This window comes from Anticarsia gemmatalis, chromosome 8 (genome assembly GCF_050436995.1).
Source record: "Anticarsia gemmatalis isolate Benzon Research Colony breed Stoneville strain chromosome 8, ilAntGemm2 primary, whole genome shotgun sequence".
In the NCBI taxonomy this organism is placed as follows: domain Eukaryota; kingdom Metazoa; phylum Arthropoda; class Insecta; order Lepidoptera; family Erebidae; genus Anticarsia; species Anticarsia gemmatalis.
The window spans coordinates 10,317,715-10,338,499 of NC_134752.1; the positions used below are offsets into that span (position 1 = coordinate 10,317,715).

General features: G+C 35.5%; 1 protein-coding gene and 1 non-coding gene across 2 annotated transcripts in view; both read left to right on the plus strand.

Moving 5' to 3' along the window:
• ckn (CRK like proto-oncogene, adaptor protein) overlaps window positions 1–20,785 on the plus strand; it is a 272,066-nt gene that overhangs the window by 96,231 nt on the left and 155,050 nt on the right. The window lies entirely within an intron of this gene.
• TRNAL-UAG (transfer RNA leucine (anticodon UAG)) lies at window positions 17,712–17,791 on the plus strand. Its single transcript has one exon. It is a non-coding gene; the product is annotated as a tRNA-Leu (tRNA).

Sequence of the window (20,785 nt, forward strand, 5' to 3'; positions counted from 1 at the left end):
AGAGGTGATGAAATATTGATACAAATTTTATTATATATGGAACTTTGCAGTTTTGGTTGTCTATATAAAACTGAAGTTTAGGAGACCTCTAAGCTACTTTTTCGTAGTAGGCTAATTAAGGATATTGTTAATAGAAAATGAGACAGAATCATTCACGTTTATTCATCTGAAGTGTTCTCTTTCAACAAATTAATTGCTATTCAAACAGTTATCATTTCAATCCCTATTCAAAACGTATCAAGTAGCTCGTTAAGTAACCAAACTTCCCTTGGATTATCGCATGGCTCCTAATTCGCTTGTTTCTAAATCTGGCTGAAAGCCAAGGTCAATAAACCCTTTTGTTTATCCGTGCATACCTTAAACTTACACAGCCTCTGTACCGCACCATATGAGATTACAAAACAAATCAATTTGAATCTTAAACCGACCTATTAAGGTTTGTTTTGGAACGTCGAAACGTATATGTAAATAAAGAGGGATGTATCCTAAACAAATATACAGGGTGTCGCGCGGTAGCTATCTGCGACTGCGATTGTAAGCTAACCAATTTAAATTGGCCCGTGTTACCCCGTTCTTATTTCGAGTTGTGAAACTGACATTACACGATCAGGGAGGTCTCTTTACGATGGTTACAAACAAAGGTTATGATTTTTTAAACAGAGCGTTTGGATTAAATGAGGGTGTACCTGCGTATCTGTTCTGGTATGTGCCTCTGAGTCTGATATCTAAAATTAGCTGTGATTTTGTATAATCCTTTCATTACATTGTTCAAATGCGTGGGCTGTGGAAGATAAAAATAGGTAGGCGTTATTTTTAAGCAGATAATTACGTGTGAATTAATGAACTAGAGGAAATGTTATATGTGTAGTAATTACTCTTTATAAACTGTTGCGTTAACAATTATACCTCGAAATGCCTAACTTTTCGGCGCAGGTTAGACTGGCCGTAGTTACAGGCTGACTGAATCAGCGATGACGATGACAGGACTCCATGTGTAGACAATAATAGACATGGAGTCCTGTTAGTAAATATCAGGTATTTTGAGGTAAAATGAATGCTCACATTAAGTCCCGTAGTCTAATGTGTTTAATAAATTAGTCACTGAACACTCAAAGAAACGATCTCTCAAATGTAATCGCTACTCGATTCTAATTGCCTTAAACATCAGACGGCAGAGATATAATAAAGCTTATTATTCCTAGCACAATACCTGAGGTATACACTTTCAATAGATAGCATCTTTGCTAATTACCTCTAGCTCCCTGGACACAGTAACCTCTTGCGGGTCGTAGATTTCTCCTCTATTAATATACTAGTCATATTACAGATTATATGCTGTTTTGTAATATTTGAGACGGTTTACTAAGAATTTCGAAGCAGTATTATTTGTGTTCAAACGTTTATGAAAGGCTTTGATAAGGTATTTGATACTTAGTATGATAAGCACCTATTTATGCCATTTATACGTAACCTTTACTAATTAATCAGATCAATAAGTACTCATTTAAGGTCGAATAGGTAAGAAGGAAATTGTTTGATATTGAAATTTTCACTTTCATATCTTAAGGACAAAAAATCCATAATATATTATCTCAAACAATAAATTATATTGTCTTGGTCCCTGTAATTTAACAATGAATTAGTAAGCGATATATCAAATAATTAACCTCGACATTTTACACCATACATCTACGCATAGCAACATGGATCCGATATTTATAGGCCATGTTTAGGCATTTCGGGGTGAGCGTTCAACCGATCGACGACAACCAAAAATCAACCCTTTTTCCCAAAAAATAAAGCTTTATTTCGCGTCTAATTGGTTGCTGTAGTTGTATACCCAGCGAAGCATAAAGCGGGCCATTCACGTGCCGTGAAAGCCTGTCGCATAGACAAGGGAGTAGGAGACGCCGTAAAAATGATTTATGCCCGTCTGCAGGCCTTATCTAGTGATGTCGATGTTTTAAAAATGGGTTGATCGGGATAGATAAAAGGTGCGAGAGTCAGATTTATGTTGTATCAAATTTACATACTAGTGGAGGATAAACAATGCAACCGATAGATAAAAAGTTTGTTTTAGTTATCGGAAGATTGGAACTGGGAACTAAAATATTAGTTGATGAGAGTTCCTTGTGCCTCATACTTAACTTATAAGGACCGCTGCCTTCGCATTACGAGGTCTTATCCTATTAGATAAAAAATTATGGTCATAAAGGCTGAATTTGTATAAACATCTAGCTTCGCCTTTATTTTTTCACTAGCTGACCCGCGCAACTTCGATTGCGTCACTTAAGAGAATGAGTCAAAATTTTCCCCGTTTTTGTAACATTTTTCGTTGCTACTCCGCTCCTAAGGACTGTAGCGTGATGTTATATGGCCTATAGCCTTCCTCGACAACTGGGCTATCTAACACTGAAATAATTTTTCAAATCGGACCAATAGTTCCTGAGATTAGCGCGTTCAAACAAACAAACTCTTCAGCTTTGTAATAGCATATTAGTACAGATTTATAAGAGAAGGTGAAATGATCTATGGAGGGATCTGAACCATGTTAATTTTATCATCACCATCAGTTAATCTACACAACTAAATCATATAAATACGTAAGGTGTAGGAATTCCTACAATTATTCATATAAATCAAATCTGTATTACAAATTACCATGTTTATAAAACCCTCTTTCAAAGTAATGCATCAAGCAATGTTATCTATCCATCTGAGCTTGTGTTTTTATAACTTAAAGTTACATGTATGTGAACTGCTCATTGTAATGAATTAATCGGACATATATCTTGTAGATAAGGCTTTGGAATGTATAGAGGTGTATTATACATCGATGTAACTGTAAAATTGTTTAAAATTTGAAATCGTTGAATTTGTGAATAACTTGCATCTCTATTATTCGTTGCAGATTAGCAATGATTTCATTTTTATTTTTTATTTGAAAATAATAATTTTACATAGTTTATCCTCACTCGATATGACATTTATACTTTAAGACTTTCAATTTACTTTATTTAAACAAATTTATTACACAGGGATTAACCGGATTATACATTTTTGCTTTGACCTCCTTGTCTTGTAGATGTTGGTTTCATAGACTCTTGCTTCAGCGTTGATGTTTGCTCGAGAAATGGCTCAATTAAAAATTCTGTATTATTAATATAATAATATATTGCCATTCATTTCAGTTATAACAATACATTATTTACTATTATATTCATTATGTGTATATCATCTCAGGTCACACAAGCATGTAGCATCCGTCTGTACTAAGACCGACTAATTACTGTATTACCACGACACGTCTTAATTACACAGTAATTATGTTACTAGCTGTAATAATAGCTGGAAAAGAAAATGTCTCTTGTTCTGCTCTGATGAACAAGGCATCATACCTATTATTAGTTACTATGTGGCTTTCCAGATTTCACTAAGAATCACATTGTTTGCAACGAAAATTAAATATATCGACGTGCTCAGATTGAAGAAGTGCGTTATGAAATATTCGATCAAAACGTCGGGAATACAAATAAGGTATAATATTCTTTAATTTTTAATTGCGTTTTAGACCCGTTGCATTATGATATTATGATACAAGTCGCGGGAGTTTAAAATCGTTAAGGATTTATTGTTGTGTATGTGTAGCCACAAGTTATAGACGTAAGATGGATTTTAAGCTTTCCTTAAAGGCCTTAAACTAACGCAAAATGACTTAAATTGAGCTACGTTTGAGAATTCAACTATCAGGCTAGTCAAATACATTGAGGTCCGTTTCCAGTCAAATATTGCCATACTTCCCACAAAACCCTTTGCAAACTAAACTGCAAAGTATCGAAATTTTAGTAAAGACAAACGGAGATCAGCTTTGATCCTTCTCGGAGCTCTCGTATTCGTATTTGAAGAGTTTGACCCAGTTTATAAGAAATTGGTACAAATCCATGGAGATATTGAAGCAACTAATAGGTCCCTGAACTACTCGCTATATCTATCGGCAGATTTGTTAAAGTAATCGCACGGGAATGTCGATCACAGATACGCGTGCCGTATGGCGGACACACTGCTTACACGTTCTGCTTACAAGAGTAACGAAAAAGTTCGAAGCATTGTAGTTAGTATATGTCTTTTACAAAAAAAAATGTACAGTTTTATTTTTTTGTATATATGTTTTAAGTTACGTAAGTTTTGATTAAAGTTTTGGTTATAGATAAAAGATGAAGACAACAATGAGATTAACATCCTGTAACACTGCTTGATACCGATAAGGGCTATAACTACCTTTCATGGGGAAATAACTGAAAATGAACGAAAAATCTCCTCTGAATTCCACCCCTTTTCATAACCAAGTTGTATCGTAGGTATCATATCAACACAACTTCACTATAACCAACTTGAATTTTTCTCGATACACGTTGTAAACAAATTGGTCTATCGATTCAGCTACCTATCAAGAAACCTTGTATGAGAATCATCAACGCCTGTAGCTGGCGAGGTGGTAACTATTTTCGCAGTAAATTTTAATGTCAAACTCTCGATACTCGGTACTATCAACTGTAGGGAATCTCACTACTGTTCGTCAAACTACAGGGCGGTGTGTGCTCTGACAGAGGGCGGTGGAAGTGTACCGATGTGATTAATGGCGGCGACCCAGCGCCACCAGATATCGGCTATCGCAGCCGGCCTGCCACGATCGTTCTTGATTGCTCACTATTGGTTTAGCTATAGTTAGCCTAGACTGTTAGCTGCATCTTGAGTACATCCGGATGGATGATTAATCCTACATAAGTCGCTTTTTGTTTTTATTTCTAATGGATATTTATCTTTGTAGACGGTGATGTTTAAAAACTACAGAACCAATAATAAAATGTTCTTTGATCAAAACTTTGGTACCCGAGATCAATATAAGCTTTTATTTTCTTAATATAACCCATACGATATTTGAGATTGAAATGATTTCGGATTTTCTGATGGAGTTATTGGCAATACCTAGAAGGCAAAGTGAAGCTAAAGTGCTTCTTTAATAAAATCTCACAATATATCTTCCAAAAAAGATATAAAATTATTTTCAAATGTATTAATCAATGTTGCAGCAAACGGCACTAGTAAACTTTGTTTACCTTTCAAACATCAAAGTATTATTCGATTATAGTAAAGGTAATTTGTAATCTAGCATATTATTATATAGTCCAATCGTCTAATGGCAGCAATCTCAATCAATCTACGGTTCGTATTAGCAATCACAGGGGGCAGTGGCAGTGCACTGAGGTGATTAATGACGGCGACCACACTGACCATGCCGACCACGTGCCGACAAACATTGGCCGTTCTTGCGGTCTGTGTGTCACTACAAATAATTAGTGTATTCAGTAATTGATTGCATAAAGTTTCTCTTGCACTATGCTAAAAAAGGGAACAATCACCGTAAACCCTAGTAAAACTCTAGGGACTTCAATCACGTGCACGACCTAGAAGAGGATATCAGTCATTAATATAAAAAATCATTATGGTATAATATCAATGGTATTGCTAAAGAAATAGAAAACTCGTGATCAGCAGTCGTGTACACTATAAATCTGAAGGGCTTTTGTGTATTACATTTCAGGACCGCTTGATTCATATATCGCTATTCTGAACATTGTTTCTTTTCTAAAATGACTGAATAATATAATTATGTCAAAGCTGCAATGTACTTTATTTTATTTATTTATTTTTTTTATTTATAAAAAGACAACTCCCGCACTAAGAATTGCTCTTGTGTCGCGGGGACTTTTACAAACATACAAACAACGGACACAAAGCACAACCAGACCCGAAACAATTATTTGTGGGTCGCACAAATAAATGCTCCGTGTGGGAATCGAACCCACGACCTCCCGATGCAGTGGTATCGGCGTGGTGACCTAAACCACTGCGCCACGGAGGCAGTCTGTATGTACTGCAAAGTGACTATCAAATTGTCATACACTAGTTGTCAACTGTACAATAAGCATGCATACCACAAAGGCAGTCTACAATATTATAATAAATTCAATAATCAACACTTACATATTCAACTTCCTTCATTCATTATGTTCTTTACTGATATTATAATTGGCGGCAGACGCCCACGCAGCTATAACACGGCGTTATTACACCCTGCTTACGATGTAAACCATTACCTACGACTAATTAGTGCAAAGTGCACCGGTATGCTAAACTGTTTGTTAAACATAGTACGTAATATGGCTTAACATATATGAGTTAGTTTGTAAAATATAAATTTATTAGTATGAAGATGCCGTTGGGCTTTTATTCATTGATCGTCCTAGAGATAATAAGTGCAACTGTTTTTAGGGGTGTGGAGTTCAAATTCCACTGTGGCCAAAACAGAGACCCTGAGTTTTTCTGTCAAGTTTCCACTGATTATAAACTTTCCAGAGTATAAAAACGTATTCAGCCGCCATCAATTAGGAAATTGAATTAGACATTGTATTAAATCTACACTCTAACACACTTAGTACACTTAGTATCTCTACTGCAACATCTTTTCTATTTTCTTGTTCTTGTTTTATCCCCTGATTAACTTAATGAATGGTGTTATGACAGATTTCTATAAATAAATCATTGTTATATACCCAATTCCTTGTGCCTGTGGCAACTAAATTATGTGATCTTGAGAGTTGAAAAATAACTGCAGCAAACTTAATCTCCGTACAATTTAATTTCACGCTCTTGTAATAAACCTGCAAATGATATAACGCCATAACAATACGGGTTCCTTTTATTCTGGCTATGAGCTAAACACTAAACGTTAGTACTCGTAAAGCCGGAATAAAAATGCGACGAACATTTTTGTAGGACAACTGTATTGTATTAAAACTAGAGCGTGCTCTTTTTTCAGAATGCACGTTCTAATTGCAACAGTTTATGTTGCTGTTATGTCCGGGTTATAAAGTAAAAAATGTTTGTTTAAGGTTTGTTTTACCGTCCGATTGTAGTAAACCATGAGATTTCTTAATGATAGTGAGGAATGAAGGAGACTAACTATAATCAAAGGCTTTTAACATAATACGTATAGAGCAGATTCAGCTAAAGCTTTCAGTTCTTAACGTAAACTCCCGAAAAAGCACATTTCATCACAAAAGTAACGTTTAAAATGGGGATGACACTCCAACATTTCTGAAATTTCAATTAAAGCGAGATGCTAATTGTGTTCTCTCAACACAAAGGGAGAGAGCAGCCCGTCACTTCACTAATACACTTGCCACAGAAACGTTTAACCGGAGTTCGTCAGGTCAGGGCGTGGTGCCCTCCCATTAGGACAGCCGCACCTAAATCCCTACTTATTTTAATCACTTGTACCCCGCTGGCTTTTATCATGCGTGTTGTTGATGGCCTACACAACAAACAATCTATAAACGACCCTATTGTTAAACATCAAGACACATTTTCCAATGAAAACCCCACCCCAGTTACAGTTGAAGGAGGAAATAAGGATATAATGTGGATAGCAAGTAAAGCTGCATCATGAAGAGAATTGTTCTTGTAGATTTTGCGAAGAAATTTGCTAACCGTCGTTTTCCGCGAGGTTTTTTTATGAAAATATTTAATGCCGAAGCCTCCGTGGAATCTTATTAAACTTTGTTTATAAATACGTAATACTTGTGATAGCGGAATATTGTCTGACTAAAGAAATGTTTGGAATCTCTGAAGGTTATGTTAGAATTAGAACTCGTAAAGTGTATGCATTTATGGACCCAAATATTAATTTTCTATTACTTTGGGAACGCCGAAATGTGTTGTCAGATATCTGTCTGTCAATCGCCCATAGCGTAAGTTTAAGAAACAAGAGTAAATCATGATTTAAAGAAAATTATATCGATTTTATCGTATTGTCTAATATTTGCATTACACCTAATAATATTCTAATTATAACACATCCTGTTGCTTTCACAGTTCACCTATGACTTTGCTTTGCTTTAGAAACTATATTCTAAGTGAACAAAACCGCGCAAGTATTCGTACTACGACAAACTTCCCGCCGACATAGCAGAGAACTGAATATCGTCTCCTTGGTAAAGACGCTCAGAGGGGCTCGATGTGGTGTGTTTTCATATAAACGTCCTTATGAGTTCATTTACGAACCACAACTTTAGCTCGGTCGATAGAAACCGTGATACCTAAATGTGCAATGATTAATAAGTAATATATTATTTCCAATTTTGAGTTGAGCTGAAAGAACGGTTGACTGAACATAATCATCTTATATTTTAAATAACTGGCTTATTGTAGAGTTGTTAGACGTATTGCTCTGGTTTTTTGAGTTGCTGAAGAAATAGTTAATGAATTTGGTGCAACTGATTACTTGACTTTTGTAAATGAGGAGTAATTTAGAACGAGCTTTATAAGAACTGTTATAACCTTGATGCAAATGCAACCTCAATGCAAAAATGACCAAAGTAAGCAATTACAAAACTGCAGTCCTGAAATTGAAACCCGCGTGTTTATTCACAACCATTTCCATCATCAGTCTTAATTCAAGCATATACGACAAACACAATAATTCTCACCAATCTAAAACTATTCTCGTCCTTCACACGGAAGCACCGCTTCTAATGTTCAAATGAGTTATTGCAAAAGTTACCAATATGAGTCAGTGTTCAGAATCGTCAGGCGTCTGGTTAATACTATGATTTGCGTAAGACGTGCGACGTACTGTGTGTTTAGGCGTTAATATCATGACGGATAATTGAATATCGTTATACAGGCTAAGTGATGGCTTTTTGCTTCATCAATCATAATAATCTTGCTTAAGTGTTAAGTTAGTGTTGTCGTGTTTTAAGATAGGGTTTGTTGTAAACGGCTTGTTGGGTTTGTAGATAGGCTAGGCTACACTATTGTAGTTTAAGCTGTGTTTGTGAATCACTTGGTCTAGGTTGTTTTGGCGACTGGAAAGCCTTTACTCCAATGATTAAATTAGAATAACTGAGACTCTTGCAAACTTATACGACAAAAATCTTTAAAGACAGTCGTCGCTTTTTCCATGGTTCCTCTGTCAGTGTATTTTGTATTGTATTGCATCTGTGGGAGCTGACTTGTGTCATATAAGTTTGCAAGATTCAGTTTGGTACTACTAACCTGTTTATTCGCTAATTACTTGCGGAAGCTAATATAAACAAAGGATTAAATCACAAATCACCTAAGCACTCCGTCTAAATCACCGGCAGACATAGCAAACAATGCGCACTAATCCGTCCAGCCTAGTTTATAAGTCGGTGGTTAGCGTGGATTATCGCGCGTTTCCAAAACACACCCTTTCGCGTCGGTCGTTGACCCTCGTTACGGAGGGACGCCTGCCAGACTTGTTACACACGTGATGAATCTCCCTGACGAGTCTTACGACTACAAGATATATCTTGGGATGATTCGCAATGATGCGAGTTTTCTTTGTAGCTGTTTCCCTTTTGCGTTACGCTTTTATGATGCTGTACTAATTTGGATGTGATGTGTGTTGTTTGTTGAGAGGTTTTGTTAATGGTATGTTTTAGGGCGAATCTTATCGAAGGCTTGATGAAGACGTCGAAAAGTTTGGTGCTGCAATGAACCGATGTAGGCTTTTCGGACCTTCCTGTATTGATTTAGTTATATGGATTGTGTTGGTGGTGATTAAGTTGAATATAATTTTTATTTTGTCATCCAACCAGGGCAAATAATTTATGATTGCGTGAATGCTCGAATGGTGTTAGATATCTTGATAGTTAAGGTTAAGGTGTAAAACAATAGATATGTAGAATTTTCGAAAAGATTTACTCATTACAAGTATTTTGTGTTAGAACAAGGTTTAATATATTTCACAACTAAACATTTTTTTTCTCTATCAACTAACCACATGAGGAAAGATGCGGCATAAAATTAGCATCACAATAATCATAACATAGCCTTATAAATAGTGAAGTTTAATAATTACGTGATATAAAAACATTGCTATTTTACCCAGTCATAAGAAACTTGTGATGTTCGTAGGTCGTAGAAATAGCATTAACTAAACAAATGCACGCAGCGGGCGGTGGTGAGAATTTTTTACGATCAACAAAGACTGTCACACAAAAATTCGCTCCCGCTGTTTCCCTACTAATTCGCGTATCACAGATAACTTGACGCAAGAAAATTCAACCTATTTAAATATAGAAGACTATATTTTACTTTTTTATCACTTTTCCGTTAGTCGATTTTCTTTACGGCCAACCAATATAGTTACTAAACATAAAATGCTCGACTAAAATGTTAATGGATAATAAATTAGATTGGAACGTCATTCAAATTGCATTTTTGAGTAAAAATAAACATTATCGACAGTTACTATTTATTGGATTGGTTTTAAATCGAAATTATGTTTTCGCAAATAAAAAGATACATAAATATCTTAACATTTAAACATCTTTTTTAATATTAATAAAACATGTCAGGCGCGTTAGGTGTCCAATATGAAAAAAAATAAATTGTTCTGATTGGATATTTGAACAACGTGGTTAGTAGTAATGTTATAGTGTTGTAAACTTTTAATATCAACATAGCGAGTTATTAAATCTGTGCATTTTCATTTGAACGAATACTTTTTCGCTTCTGTAGATCGTTTTAAGGGTTTTACATTAATTTAATATCTTTCGACAAGAATACTTGGTGTAATCAATTTCGTTCAAGTTCATTCAACTGCCTACCGTTTTCCAATTATCTTCATCTCCCTTATCTTCAAATTGGAATAGGTCAGATTTTTTTTATCTTATTCCAAATCAAATAAAGATTATCATTTGAAAAATCATGATTTTTAGATTGAGACAATGGAAACCCAGTCATGACGTCAGCTAGACAAAAGTACATAATTCATGATTTCATTTCATATCCATTTATCATCTTATTGTGTTATCTAAGCGTTCTAAAAACAATTAGAAAGGACACAATGATATTTTCTATTAAATTTTCTATCGTGTCTTACGTTTTATGGTTTAATATTATCTAATACAAGCTATTATATTGTTTTAATTGAGTACAATCAAAAACAATTCACGAAACATGATTTAGGCCTAGTCGTTAAATATATCCCAAATCGTATTATCCCTTACGCACTTAAATAAGTTTGATGATATTGCATGTTTACAGTGTCGTAAATCTGCTGACATTGAAGATTTATTGTTATAGGAGGCTGGGGCCACAAATTATGTTCGACACAATTCGCCCTTTGTCTGACACGAAACGATTTTTGTGATTGCTTTCCGAGACCGACGTTATAAGTAGACACCAGCTATTTCTTTCTTATAGTTTTCTTCTCAAGCGAATTAATGTTATGCCCAGAAAGAATATAACATATGTGTTATTTCGTACATTTTTTAATGAATTACTAGAAAGAAGCAAAAGCTGTGGAGTTGCTTAGAATATTATTTTAATATGGACAGCAGAAAACAAGTATAAAGGGTTGATAAAGCGCTAAAGTCGAAAGCACTGTATTAAAAAAAAGAAGAAAAAGAGTATTATGTTAAAAAAAAAGTAAATATATCGGAATAATTGAAAGGTCTCAATGCTAAGGGCTAATATCACCGAGTAAGTAATAAATGAAACTAAAATGTGTTGCATTCAATTTCTGCAAATTCAAGTAGCAATTCGAAACCTTTATCTACACGGTCTTTGCTAACCTTTAGCAAACAATAAGACATCGATACGCTCACTAAATCTAATACCGCAGAACATCTATTGTTCATATAATTAAGTCATTAAATCACTTTATCGACACCAGACAAGCATTTAACTGAGAAATTAATTGCACTAGCGACGTGTTCGTACTGTCATCACTTAACAATGTGGATAGTTTTGATACTTTGTAAACTTGACTTACTATCAATAATCGAATTTAAATCTAATCGTGGTGTATTCGAGCTATTGTTTTAATCATTTCGAACCAGCGTATGATGATATAGGCTGTATCGCTGCACAACTTGAACACTATTTGCTGTATAAGAATGAAAACAGGATGAGGACCCATCAGAGGACACTCGGTTAATTTTTCTACCAATGGCGATCGAAGAGCAATAGACCGGATGCTCATCTATCCGAGCAGGCCTAAAAATCATGCACAAAAATGTAAGGAATTTGTTTAAGTTGGTTGGCGACACTTAAAGCTGATCAAAAAAGAAAACTGAATCTTATAAGTTTCACTTAAAAACAGCGTTTATGTATGTACCGTATTTACAGTATTATTTGACATAAGCTCGAACCCGTCACGATTGCATTCGAATTCGAGTGTCGGCAGTAAACCAGCTGATTAAATCCAAGGTTCTACGTTATAGGTCTTTATTCCTTCATGGGCGTACGTAGGAAGAAAATCCAACATTTATACGTTTCCAAATTGCTCTGACTCATTCATTATACCAATATAATTGAGGTAGAATCTCGACTTGTAGTATAATTTTATGATTAAATGTACCTACAAGTCCTACATCCTTTGATTCGTTATTTACAGCATTATTGTGTAGGGGGCGATCAAGAATTACTTAGGACTGTATCATCGAGTCTTGTACCTATTGAACATATTAAAAGTTTAGAGCCAGACTAACCTAACTCTAATATAAAGTGATTTAACAATCCTAAACAGAAACAAGACACCTGCGGAATCTTTGGACGTTTGATAGCAGTACAGACTGTCGTTGGTCGCAGAATACGGTTACATTACGAATGAAATAAGATCGCGTCGCGTCTATGATGGTCACTGCCTCATTTTCCGCTGCGCAAGTGAGAAATTAGTATTAAGTATTCTTGTTACTAGTTTTTCCGTCAATTATTTCATGGTGAGACTATTTTGCCCATTGCCCTGTTCCAATAATCCATTTGATAACTGGTTGCTTAAGGAAAACGGGAATATGGGAAAGGGCTGTCATTTGCAGTTTTCTCATATTATATTGACATTTTTTCATCAGAATATTCGACGGTCCCTACGTACAATAACCTAATTGCAAAACGCAAATTTTACAGGAGAGCTGTTTGAAGTTTCAAACACTTGTATCTCAAGTTCTATCAATCGCAAAGCTATGAAATTTTGCACGAAGTCTTTATTTGTTGTCTTTTATGAGAAAATTAAATAAAAACGTTAAAATATATTCATTTAATGTACCATTGGTCACAACCGTCGTTTTAGATCGGAAACATTCCGACTAGCATTTACCTAAGTGGTACTTACTGATCTTTACTTGGGGGATTGAACAACGATCTAAATTGTAACTGCCTTTTACTCAATTTTACGTTGAGTTAAATATTGATTTACGGTGTTTTCATACTGGGAGCCATGAGGTAAGGGCTGATAATAAAATAAAAATAAATATTTTAAAAACTTTTTTTATTAAATTCACAATAGGCAACCCTTTTCTTCATCATAAAGATATAAAATATTACATAGTAATAATATTGAGCAATCATAATTAGGTACTTGTTGAATATGGTTGCTCGAGAAAAATGTTTCAAGTATACGTCAACACTTCCAAAGAAGGATGATGAAGCCGAGATCGAGAAGGATCAAGAAGCATACACGTTAATATGCCTTTACTTAGAATCTCATCTGTCTCCGTATGTTCAAAATCTTACTTACGCAAAAGAAGTGTGGGATGCATTGACAATAATTTTTGAAGACAAGGCAATAAATAGGCGCATAACTCTGATGAATTGTCTCTTGGATGAGAAGCTGGAAAACCACCGATCTGCTGTCATGAGTCAGGCTCAAAAGCGTAAAGAAATCAATTAAAGTTTCGATGACGATTTGGTTGCCGTGGTACTTTTGCAAGGTATGCCTGATGTTTACCGACCATTACGGATGGCACTAGAGCATTCAGGAATGAAGATTACTTCTCAAAATGTTCAGCAAAAGCTTCTACAAGAAGATAGCGCTCAGAGCTCTTCAAATGATTCCTCGTCGAACTTGGCTTTAGTAGTGAAGAAACAACAGTCAGTATTAAGGCTCAAGTGCTTTTAATGTGGAAAGAAAGGTCAAAAGAAGTCCGATTGCCCAAGGACAAGGATTGGACAAGGATGTGGTGCACGCTTACCAACGGCTTCCTAGAAGTCGAAGAAAGTTGCGTTATGGTGTTCAAGTGTTCACTGTCGGTGCACAAATCCTTCAGCCCCTCGATGTTTTATCTCGATAGTGGAGCCTCGACACACATGAGTTTTCAGAAGCAGTGGTTTAGAGACTTTAAGGTTACTGATAAGAATGTTGTGACGTGTGCAAATGATGATAGAATGTCAAGTGTAGGCAAAGGTGATATTATAGTTAATGTGAAAGGAGTTTTGTTATCTGTAAAAGATTGTTCCTTTGTGCCTGGCTTGAAAGTTAATCTTTTGTCGGTATCTAAGTTGGCACAGAATGGATGGAGAGTTATTTTTGATTCTAATGGCTGTAAGATGTTTCACCAATCGATAAGCGAGATAACGATCTATAAGTTGGATGATTGTTTTGCTATTGTAGATGGTGCTTTGGCTACGGTTCAAGTTGAAGACTGGTTGGCACTTTGGCATCGTAGATTAGGGCATGTTAACTTGAATGATTTACGGAAGTTGCCTAACATCGAGGTTGGAGGTAAAAGTGTAATGGAACCTTGTGCTGCTTGTATAAGAGGTAAGGCACATAGATTACCTTTTCCAAAGGGTAAAGCAAGGCGAGCGAAAGACAAACTCAGTTTATTACATGCTGATTTGTGTGGTCCCATGTCGGAACGTTCTTATGGTGGAGCTCGTAACATGTTCGTAATAGTAGACGATTTCACTTGTAAATCTCAGGGAGAAGTCTCAAGCTTTGAACTTTTTCAAAGACTTCGTGAGGCATGTGGAGAACGAAACACGTCTGACAGACCCAGACAGTATTGAAGTTGCGGAGGAGAGCTCAGACTCAGCAGATGTGGATACAGATCCTTGTGTTGAATCTGTGGAGCCTGCGAATTCAAATGAATCTGATGCTGAACATTGTGATACAAGAGTCAGAACAGTAAGAGTGAATATCGAGGAGCTCTTCCTCGATATTCACTCTTACTGTTCTAGGTATCCTCTGAGGAATAGGCTTCGGAGCGCACAAAGTGAACTATATTGCTACAACAGTACATGCAAGTTAGAGGAAGAACCACGTTCGTACAAAGAAGTCCTTCGAAGAACTGATAGCCATGAGTGGATAGCAGCGATGAAGCGGGAGTTGGAGTCCATGAAGGAGCACGATGTTTGGAAGGTGATTGAGAAACCCCCTGGAGCCAAAGAGAAGACGTCGGTTGTGGCGATTCCAATATTTCTACTATACCTGAATCTGACAGTATTTTATCACTGAGCAAATTTGAAACTAATGGAGCTGAGGGTGGCGTAGGACTCATTTTTGGATGGATTTGAGCCACAGCTTCAATCGATGTATCTTTTTCCAGATCTGAGTGTTTATCTTTTGATGCTAGCGAAAATGGACCCGAAAAAAATAACAAAAAGTAACGTAAAATAACAGAAATGGTAATTACTTACATTTTTTATTTAATATTCCCGATGTAAAATAACTTAAGTGGCAGTTACTTAAAACAGTAGTATATGCTCTCCCACGTAAAAACACTTCTGTAACACTTAAGACTTTTTGATTCAAAACATTCCCAAGTAAAATAACGTAACTACCAAAAGCGACTAATTACGTCGGAATTGAATAAAGCTTGTTTAGATTACCAAAAAAGTAATTTAAGTTGATAATGTAATTAAAAATATACTTTTTACTGACTAATAATTAAAATTAAAGAAGGTACAATAAAATAAAACGTCAAATTCAGCTTACCTGATCATATTTTGATGGTTTTACCTTTATCTTTTACATTTTTCATTTTCTTTTTTGCGCGATCGCAACAAGTCCGCATGTGGGAGTTACGGGGGAGGCGCGCGGGGGTGTTGTTGACTTGCCAATGTAAAATGTCTTAACTCTCACTAGTGACATTTTACATTGGAAGTGTTGTAGTTCTGGGGTTTGTCGAGTGTTGATTTAGGGTAGAATTAAAGCATTTTTACTAATTTTTTTTTAATCAATCGAAAGTGTATGACCCCCGGAAGGTCACGGAAACAAAAAAGACAAATCCCGTAAGTACCACTTGAGGGAATGTACGTAGGGACCGTCGTATTGAAGTCGTATCTACTAGTTACATAGAGTCCGGTCCATTTGGTTTGCATATAGGTCACTCGACATAACTTGAGCGTGGTGAAACTCTAACAATCGTTACAGGCCGCTAGAAGTTTGTAAGTTTGTTCCTACTTATTGAGTTGTTGAGAGAGTCTGAAGGCCTAGTTACCTATTTCTTAGATGCGAAATGCAAAGAAACACGGCATAAAACCAATACAACGAAATATACAGTGTAACAGTGAAAACATGCATGAAATCACGCCTTGTCACCATAGCATAGGGGTCATCAGAGACAAAAGATTGCCATTTGGTACTTATGCATTGCAACGCCATCCTTACAAACTTTCCTTGCTTCATTCACATTCATACATCTTATCATACAGGACCGCCAATGGATTAAAAATAAAGTAACTATAATACAAACAGGATAACATCTACCCCATTCCAATTAGGTATAATAAATAGATAATCATAAAAGAAATATCCTTTACTGTCGCTAAGCAAGGAGGCGTTAGGTCGAGTTATTATCCCGCATAAATCCATAACGATTGGCCGTCTCGAGATAACTGCCTATTACAAGTGATTGGTGTAAATGAGGTGCGTCACAGGCTCAGGCTGGAGTATTATTCAGACTGTCAATCGCGATTGACAATTGAACAATAATGATTGAACGACTTTTGAGCTGCTTAAGTTTAATGTTAATGTTACGTTAATTTTATTCGTTTGTTGTTTTCAGCATAATGTGAAAATATGTATGGCTGCACGCAGAATATTGCTAGTTTACTTTTCTAGGATAAATAATAATTCCATAGCATTGCAAGCAAGCATTTATTTAACCCTAATTTAACAAACATTCTAAGAAAATAAGTAGGTACTGTTAAAATGTTTTAAAGACAAAGTATAAAGTACAAAAGAATTTGTCAAAAAGAGTGCGATAAGACTAACGTTGCGAATGACAGAAGCATCATTCGCTTTGATCATTTGCAATTGACCGTCTTACACCGCGTGCTGCACTCGGAGATCTAATGCGTTGTCAATAATGAGTGTGTTCAACTGAGCATTAACGTTTTTATTACTGTTCAAGTTAATTGTTTCCGCGGTCCACTCACTCGATATGGCGGGAAAATATACACTGTTTCATGTTTGCCTTCTATAATCTAGGAGAAATTCTAGATTTCTTGTTTGAAAGTGTCATGTTGGCTAATTTGTTTGGTTCTGAAATTAAAGGTATCGATAATTTTTGCATGAGAAATTGATCGGCCCAAAAAACATGCAAGTCTCAAAAATTTTAGAGTAATTTTCAGCGTCAAATGTGGATTTTAAACGAGCTCAAATCGTGCTCCAATTTTGTGTTTCATATTTGGACTTAAATCATGGAGTTTTGTTTTTATCCTATGGAATTAAATAGTTGCAGTTATTAATTGTATTAACTAACACAACTGCTCTCGATAGTTTAGTATTATTTTTTACGAAAAATTCTATACATAGCTAACTCATTTCTATACATTATCCTGAAATAAGTTGAGGTTATGGTAAGCGGCAACATAATTCGCACTATGTATATGTAGGCAGCGTGGCCGAGTGGTCTAAGGCGCTGGTTTTAGGCACCAGTCCGAAAGGGCGTGGGTTCGAATCCCACCGCTGTCAAATTCTTTTTGCATTTAAATTATATTCTCTCAATATAGAATTTAAATGTAAATCAGTAATTAGTAATTTTAGTAACTTTTAATATAGTCTAATATAGCCGAGTGGTATAAGTTGACACCTCCCACGCAAGTGGTCGCAGGTTCGAACCCAAGGTAACACACCAATGACTTTTCGAAGTTACGTGTGTATTAGAAATAATTGTCACATGCTCCAACGGTGAAGGAAAACATCGTGAGGAAACCTTGCATGCCTAAAAATTTGTTTAATACATTTATTGAGGGCATGCAAAGTCCCCAACCCGCACTTGGCCAGCGTGGTGGACTCGAGGCCTAACCCCTCCCTCATTACGGGAAGAGACCCTTGCCCAGCAGTGGGACAGTAATGGGTTAAATTTATTATTTATTATTTACTATAATTTTATTTTTCTTTGTTATAGGTAAGCTGTTTTACTGTAGCTGCGTTGGACTAATTCGGCCGGTAACGTAAATAAATTACCAAAATGTTTTATCTTCTACAACCCTAACCGCAGGACATTAAAAGAAAAAGAAAAAAAATATGCGGTCACCGGCGGGAATTTCCCAAATACCATAGATAAGTTGTTCCATTCTTTGACTGTGTTATAAGCAAAGGAAAATGAGCCTTTTATATTTGGATATAAGGTCTATTTCTTACCTGTTTTTTGGCTTGACAGGTTAACAAAATGGGGCCAGAAATCTGTCATAGCATTTGTCAGTGGCATGGGTATAGACAGGGTGAATCGGGGTAGTAATGGATTATTTTTTTGTCTTATCCCAATATTTGTTTTGTATTCGGTAGTTGTGTGATTAATCTTGTGTTTGCTAAACTAATAATTTTTGTTCGTCATCGACAGTTTATCGCTTGCTTTTAAACTGAGGTTATCAAAATGTTTTGACTTCGTTATCAAATTTTTAAATAAACTTTTTGCTAATTACTTCTCACTTATTGCATGACTAGTCGTATTTAAACAAAATTTTATAAACAGTGTTCTGCGTTTGTTTATCATGATATTAAGAAGCATTTATTAGAGTCATGATGGAATAAAATTATTTGGTTTCGGTTAAGAATTTTTGTATTTGATATTTTTTGTAAGGGCACTCCACAACATCTTTTACATCAAGAACAGTTTTCAAATTCTATTCATTTATGGATTTCACTTTTTGAAAATGGCATTAAAATTAGCTTAAAATAAAATCAGATCAAAAGATTTTTTTATGATTCTACACCTCCTCGTCACACTCGATAACATAAAGGAAACATTTTTTTGTTATTCTAGTTTTCTTAGTGCAAAACCCTTTTATGACGTTTAATATAGTCACTACGTCACGAAACCAATATAACCATGATTCTTAAGTAATCTTTACCCAGCTAAGTTCGCTGAGAAATTTCTTTATCACATCCAATATCACTTTAAGTATATTTGCAGCAATTGATCTGCATCAGTCTCAAGTGCTTACGTCACTAATAAACACTATCAATTCAAGTGGGGTATATTTGCGTTCGTGGCGGTTCTCAAGGACATGTTTGAGAGCCTTTGTTTCATGGCCCCCTGGTCACACGAGAGCTTCATATGAAATTCAAATTGCGGGTTGACGGATATGAATATGAAGTTGATTAAGTAAATTATATGAGGATTTGCATTTGGTGGTGGTGGTGATATTGGCAGTTTTGGAGGATATAGTTTGTGCTAAAGATCTTTTGAAGTCTTATTTACGATGTTTTTAATTGTTTGGACTTTTTCTCACTTGTACTACAGGTTATAATTTGTGATTATGAGGTTCACATTATTGATTTTTTTGGACATTGTTAAGATATGGTCATGTTTCAATTTAACTTTTACTTTTTGTTCTTTTTAAAAAATTTTCAATGAAGTGGTTTATTTCTTTCGTTAGCTACTAAGTAATATATTTATAACTTACTACTAATATTTTGCACGGAATTCCCGGACGGAGTTCCCCTTTGACGATTAGGTTCGATTCTGGGTAATACAACCGACGAATACCTACCTAATAAGTTTCTAGCATAGGGTGGGCGATATTTTTATTTTAAATCCTGCTGAATGTATCGCAAAATTGAAGGAAATAATACTAATAGTACAAATGAATGTATGGTAAGGATGGAAACTGATCACGAGTCCGTGTTCTATACCCGGGTCGAGGATTCATAAATATTGAGGATTTAAAAATGTTTGTTCTCAATAATTATACCAGACTGAAAATTAGTAACGTATTCTATAAATATGAAGATAGACTTATCCTACTATAAACAAGCGACAAAACGTGATTCTTTATTTCATATCCCTCCGCTATGCACTGTTGTGATAAAAAACGGTTATTCTGTTTTTTTTACAAAATACATGAAGATATTTTAATAGTATTGTATTGAAACAGGTATACCCTGTCAATAGGTAGACTACGGGTCTCTCACGATGAGACAACGGTTGATTTGTTCGGCTAGTTTGTATGCGGAGGACGGAGGCGAGCTATCACTCAGATGCAGCCGAACACAAGGATTCATAGTGCGTACTGACTTAAGCTGAGGAAATACAACTCATTATACCGGGGACTTACGGGGAGAAAGAACGGTGAACGAAGATGGTACAGTTTTAGGCAAAGTTTCAACTGTTATTGAATTTAGACAAGTAGTGAGTGTTTTGATCCATTTAATGGTACTAAAATTGAAAAAGATAACGGCTGGTGAAGATTACCAGTGTATTAATTATATTAGGTTTCTGTTATCTGAGTAGAGATGTATCATGGACTAACGAAACCACATTGGCCTCAGATATTAGCTCAAAGTAGTAAAAAATATATTATCAGCAGCCTGTTTAAGTACGTTGTCATTGTTGTTATTAGATAGTGAGAGATTGTATCGTTCATGATTGATGTTTAGGTTCGGAATTGCGTCAGTCATTTAAAAATATCGTACCGAATGCATCCCGCGTGTTGCTTGATTTATATAGGATTTAAAATAACT